General features: G+C 34.2%; 1 pseudogene; it reads left to right on the top strand.

Annotated features, from left to right (window-relative positions):
- Positions 1 to 2,282: 2,282 nt before the first annotated feature.
- LOC138941919 (uncharacterized) lies at positions 2,283 to 5,826 on the top strand (annotated as a pseudogene).
- Positions 5,827 to 6,682: the final 856 nt, after the last annotated feature.

The following is a 6,682-nucleotide window of genomic DNA, read 5'->3' on the forward strand; positions in this document are numbered from 1 at the left end:
ACATCACCTTGGTACCTACATCCAAAGTCAAACTAATATTCTTGTTTTTTTCTCCTTCAAAGAAAATAACTTCTGTCCGAGATATTTTTTGCACGACGTCAAGCTTTGGAGAAAATAACTTGTAACATTTATGTGATACACCCTGTATATATATATAATTTTAATTAATAATTCAATTAATAATACTAATTACAAATTTTATAGCAATTATTGGCAATATTATTTTTATAAGAATTTCTCTATAGATGTACAGAGTGATCCGAAAAGGTATTTTTGCGACAAACTTGAATTATTAAAAAAAAAGAAACTAAATGAAATCATATCATATATGATTTATTATTGAAGAGTTGAATTACAAATGATTATTTTAAAACTACTTTTCTTCATTCTCACAAGTATAATTTTGAAGCGCTTGAAAAGTTGGTCAATAATTGTATGTGAGATTGTAGCTACAATGCTTTTATTTCCTCAATTATGCGCTTCTGAAGAAACTCGAAATCTCTGGAAATTTATGTGGAAATTTTATAGAAGCTCATAACAAAAGAAGTAAAGACCATTATAGCTGAGGTTCGTCATAGAATTATTGACTATTTTTGGAAGTTTTTGAAGATTTTCTCAAATTCTTCTTGAGAGTTAAATATTTTGAAAATTGCTCTTTGTAATCGCATTTTTCAATAACGCTTTACATTTGACTTGAAAATAATTTTTCACCAAACCATTTTCTTCGATCAGCTTATATAAAAAATATATAGTATATATATTTTTTATATATACAGTATATATATTTTTTATACAAGATGATCCAAGAAGATGGTTTGGTGAAAAATTATTTTCAAATCAAATGTAAAGTGTTATTGAAAAATGCGATTACACAAAGAGCGATTTTCAAAATATTTAACTGTTAAGAAGAATTTGAGAAAATCTTCAAAAACTTCTAAAAACAGTCAATAATTCTATGACGGACCTCAGCTATAATGATCTTTACTTCTCTTGTTATGAGCTTCTATAAAATTTCCACATAAATATCCAGAGGTTTCGAGTTTCTTCAGAAGCGCATAATTGAGGAAATAAACAGCATTGTAGCTACAATCTCACATACAATTATTGACCACATTTTCTAGCGCTTCAAAATTATACTTGTGAGAATGAAAAAAAGCAGTTTTAAAATAATCTTTTATAATTCAACTCTTCAATAATAAATCATATATGATATGATTTCATTTAGTTTCTTTTTTTTTAATAATTCAAGTTTCTCGCAAAAATATTTTTTTGGATCACTCTGTACATTTATAGAGAAATTCTTATAAAAATAATATTGCCAATACTTACTATAAAATTATTTATGTACACAATGTATACATAAATACACACACACACGCACACACATATACACACATAAATAATCGTAAAATAATTTCTCTCTTAGAAAAATAAGAATAGTCCTTTGTTTAGTTTTATATATAATTAAAAATTAATTATATATACATTTTTTATAGTAGTTAGTGCTAGAGGCGGTTTATTCGTGAGCTGGCTACTTTTAAAAAAATGTATACGAGATTCGGTTTGCATGAGCGTTCTGGTTAAAAATATATCCCAGAGGCGATTTACGTGTGCTGGTTATTGTAAAAAATATTCCAGAGGCGATTTACGTGTGCTGGTTATTGTAAAAAATATCCCAGAGGCGATTTAGGTGTGCTGGTTATTGTAAAAAATATCCTAGAGGCGATTTACGTGTGCTGGTTATTGTAAAAAGTATTCCAGAGGCGATTTACGTATGCTGGTTATTGTAAAAAATATCCCAGAGGCGATTTACATGTGCTGGTTATTGTAAAAAATATTCCAGAGGCGATTTACGTGTGCTGGTTATTGTAAAATATATTCCAGAGGCGATTTACATGTGCTGGTTATTGTAAAAAATAGCCCAGAGGCGATTTAGGTGTGCTGGTTATTGTAAAAAATATCCCAGAGGCGATTTACGTGTGCTGGTTATTGTAAAAAGTATTCCAGAGGCGATTTACGTGTGCTGGTTATTGTAAAAAATATCCTAGAGGCGATTTACGTGTGCTGGTTATTGTAAAAAATATCCCAGAGCCGATTTACGTGTGCTGGTTGCTTTACAATATTTTGAACTGGATGCGGTTTAATAGTTGTGTAAGATTAGCAAAGGATTTAAAAACAAAGGACTATACTTATTTTTTCGAGAGAAAAGCTTTATTTTCTAAAGATTATTAAAAATAATATATTTTTTGAAATGACACATTCAATCACACAATATGCATATTTTATTTTTGTAGCAAGATATTTTGCAAAATAATAATTCGTTTTCTTTTGCAGGCGACAATTACTGAAGCTAGCACAGGCTCCAGAGATAAGTGACTCCAAAAGCACAACGCTTACTAAGGCTACTAGCAACGAATCCATTACTTGTTATAAATCAGTGGGTTTAATACACAATAAGATGGATTCGGAAAATAGTACCCAAGTAATGCAGTGCCTGGAGCCAACGTCAAATAAAGGTATGTTTGATGGGAATATTAACGATTGCGATGATAACAATAATCTTGTTATCGATAATAAAGCCCTTCTAGACGCTTCTTGTATTCAAGAAAGTTTGCCTGAAGGCCGTCGCATTATCGATATTGGTTTTCTGTGGAATAATATCCACAGAACCTTTGATAATCATATGCAAAGAATAAAGTGCCAATTTAAAGATTGGAAACTCATAAATTCTCATCGCCGTGGGTTAATGACTCAGTTGTTCTTCAAATGCCAAATGTGCAAATATGAAGCCAACATCTGGTCAGAACCCACAGAGCCGGAAACAATGGACACTAATACGGCTGCTGTAGCAGGAACTGTTACAATGGGAATTGGTTATGCCCAGCTCGAAGAGTTGTGTGCAGCCATCAATGTTCCTTGCATGTCCGAGTCAACCTATATCAAATATAGGGAAAATTTATTTGATGACTTTAAAAAAACAGCCATGGAAGAGATGAAAATGGCTGGCGAAGTTGAAAAGCAACTCGCTCTCGAGAGAAACAAAGTTATAAACGGTATTCCGTACATAACAGTCGTAGCGGATGGTAATTGGATGAAGAGATCGTATGGCAATGCCTACGACTCTCTTTCCGGTATTGAAGCCATAATTGGTTACTGCACCGGAAAGATTCTCTTCGTCGGTATCCGCAATAAATTTTGCACGCTATGTAATGTAGCAAAGCAGAAAGGTATCGAACCAAGAGCTCACAAATGCTATAATAATTTTGATCGCAATGCAAGCTCTACAGGCATGGAAAGCAATGCCATCGTAGAAGGTTTTAAATATAGCCTCGAAATGCGTGGACTGATATATAAAACAGTTTTTGCCGATGGTGACAGTAGCGTATATCAGGCCATTGTTGATAACAAACCGTACCGTGAACATATGATGACTGTCAAAAAAATTGAATGCACCAATCATTTGCTTCGCAACTTGTGCAAAAAGCTGAAAGGTGCGGCAGAGATGACTCAGCCAAAAATGCGTAGACAGCGTGGCTTTGTACAGGTGCGAAATGTTGTAAAAAGCAACATTTTAAAATTACGGAAAGAGGTAATAGAGTCAGCCGCTCGACAAAGAAAAGAAAGACAACCTCTACATTGTCTGACTATGGAATTGCAGAAAGATATTTTGAATATTCCTATTTTGATATATTCCTAGTCATATTTTTGGCGAACATAAGCGATGTGAAACACGCGGTATATGCAAAGAGAATTGCAATGAAATAAAGAAAAATTATGTACCGTTTCTAAAATTACATAAATTACTGGTTTCTATCCAAAAATAGAGACTGCTGTCATGTATCTCAGCGCTTACTCCGAGAGCTTATTGTTAAATTTAACAAATAACCCTGCAGAATCGTTCAATTCGATAATCTGCAAAGAAATTGGCGGAAAACCTATTAATTTTGGTAAACGAGGCTCCTACGATGCTAGAATTGCAGGAGCAATTGTTCAATATAATACGCAACAAGTACTTACACAATTACATCAAAGCATGAGTAAGACTGTTCCGCCTATTGTCGAGAATCTGGAAAAGCGACGACAAATAAAAGTTGCAAAAACCAGAGAATCTCGAGAATCGTAGGGAAGGCAAAGAAAATTCAAACAAGAATCAGCAACAGATCGTTATTACGGTCCGTAGTCGCAAAGGCTGTCTCACCCATCCGATATATTCGAGACCAACTGCGACTAAGTCATATAGAAAAGTTGTTCGAAAATGGAAAAAATTGGCAAACAATTGAATTCGAGACCAGAAATCAATATAAGTCCGAATTATGGTTATCATTAAGATGTGAAATGTTGACAGCATCCAATTTTGGAACTGTATGTCGCATGAGACCGACAATGTCTTGCGCATCGACTGTAAAAAACATTTTATATCCTCCGTCTATTGATACCGAAGCCATGAAATATGGTCGTGATAAGGAAGATGTAGCAAGGAAAGAATTGGCCATAAAATTAAATAAAGAAATAAAACCTTGCGGATTGTTCGTTGATAATGAAAATCCATTCTTGAGTGCTTTCCCTGACGGACTTATTGGAGAAAATGGTCTTGTGGAAATTAAATGTCCTCTGTCGGCTGAGCATTTAAAGAACCCATAAAGACATTGCCTTTTTTAAAAGGTATCTTTGATAAAAAAAGATCCACATAAAATGAATCGGAATCACCGATATTTTTATCAAGTTCAAGGCCAATTGAACATAACAGAGCGAGAATATTGCATTTTTGCTGTTTGGAGGCCAAAAAGCATAAAAATATTGCACATTAGTACAGACAATGAGTTCTGGAAAAATGAAATGCTGCCTTTTCTAACACGTTTCTACTACGGATGCATGCTTCCAAAAATCGTGGATAATCGGCATAATAGGCATATGCCAATCAGAGATCCGTTATATATAACAGAAGCTAAAGAAAAAGCAGCTAAAGAAATAATTAGCCGAAAAAATATTCGACAAAATATAATAGAAAATGATCTTCTCGAGAAAAGAAAGCGATTTAAATCTAATGTTTTGCCTATAGAAGCAGCAAATACTGCTATTGCTGCTGCTATGGATATAGAGCAAGATGATGATTGTATCATAGTTAGTTATTCAAATAACAAACATGATATTACGAAAGACGATATGGAGAGACATGAGAAAATTTTAAATTTGATTGCTTCTCTCTCTATCATGAAGGATAATATTTTGCCTATAGATAGCAAAATAAGCGACGAATCATTAGATCGATTTTTACGCGTCGTAAAAGGAACTTCCGACTTTGAAACGCAAAGTGTCCAATATCTGGAGTTCCCTCATATGATTGCAGCCAGTGATAGTAACAAAAGCTTACAAATCATTGGAGGGAATTGTAGTGATCACTGGCGATGTATTTTCTTTAATGGCACCAAACTTTGCATATATGATAGCCTACCCGGCTGTACATACGATAAGTTGGTAGCTAAGGAGAAAAACTATATACATCTATGTTATCCTACAATAAAGCAAGATAACATTATTTTTGAAAAAGTTCAAACACAACCTGATGGCATAAGTTGTGGGATTTATGCTACAGCTTTTGCCACAACTATAGCTTTAGGAGGCAATCCTTGTGAACAAAAATACTCCAAGAATGTAAAATGCATGAGAGAACACTTCTTTAAAATCGTAGAAGGTAATAAACTGCTGCATTTTCCAATGTGTTTAGGACCACCCGCTCCCTCCCAAGAAATAGTGCAGAAGCCAGTTTCCCGGGGGGGGGGGAATCAAGTAACCGGGAAGATCACCCGGTGGGGTTTTAGTCAGTAGGAGTCTGACATAACCCTGGGTCCTTCCTCGAGAACTCAGGGTATCCTTGAGGATTTCCCCATCGTGACTAAAAAAAAAAGATTATTACTGGATTCAAAAAATGTATCGTGATACTCGTAAAATCATAACTCGATTGCAAATCATAATCGGAGAGACGACAAAAATTGTATATTGGTTGCGTTCTCACGGGAATGGACGATGGAGGGGTCCATTCTATATTTGCAATATTTAGAATATTGTAAAAATATATTATTGTAAATCTATTACATATATATAAACATTTATCTACACAATCAAAAAAATTTATATATACAGGGTGACCCATTTTAACTTAGGCAGCCAAATAACTCGAAAAATAAGCACACTACGAAAAAATGTTTAGAATCAAAATTTTGTCATTTCGAGGGGGACGTACAATGACGTTAAAATGAGCCCCCCCACCCCTTCCCCTGGGCGGTGAGGGGGGGCAAGTTTGAAATCTTAAATGGGAACCCCTATTTTTTATTGCATATTCGGAATCTTTGGCTAAAAACACATACAATTTGTCTGAAACATTTTTCTCGATTCATGATAGATGGCGCTGTAATCGACGAAATTCAATTTCTTCGATTTCTCTTACTGAGAACCCATGCTTACGATTCTGCAATAAATTAACAATAAAAATACCACGTTTTCATTGTTAATACTCGAAATTAGTCTTAAAACAAACTTCTCATTATTTTTTATTACTCATTAATTACTTCTCAAGAAACTGCTTTTAGCGTAACCTGCCCTTTAGGCAACTTGAATGGTGCAAAGTACCGAGACATTTTGGACTTTCCATCTGATGGAGTACTCTGCGTTGATACCACTGCTT

The sequence above is a fragment of the Polyergus mexicanus genome, unplaced genomic scaffold (genome assembly GCF_030449975.1).
Source record: "Polyergus mexicanus isolate NDT 795.1 unplaced genomic scaffold, iyPolMexi1.0 SCAF_20, whole genome shotgun sequence".
Classification (NCBI taxonomy): Eukaryota; Metazoa; Arthropoda; class Insecta; order Hymenoptera; family Formicidae; genus Polyergus; species Polyergus mexicanus.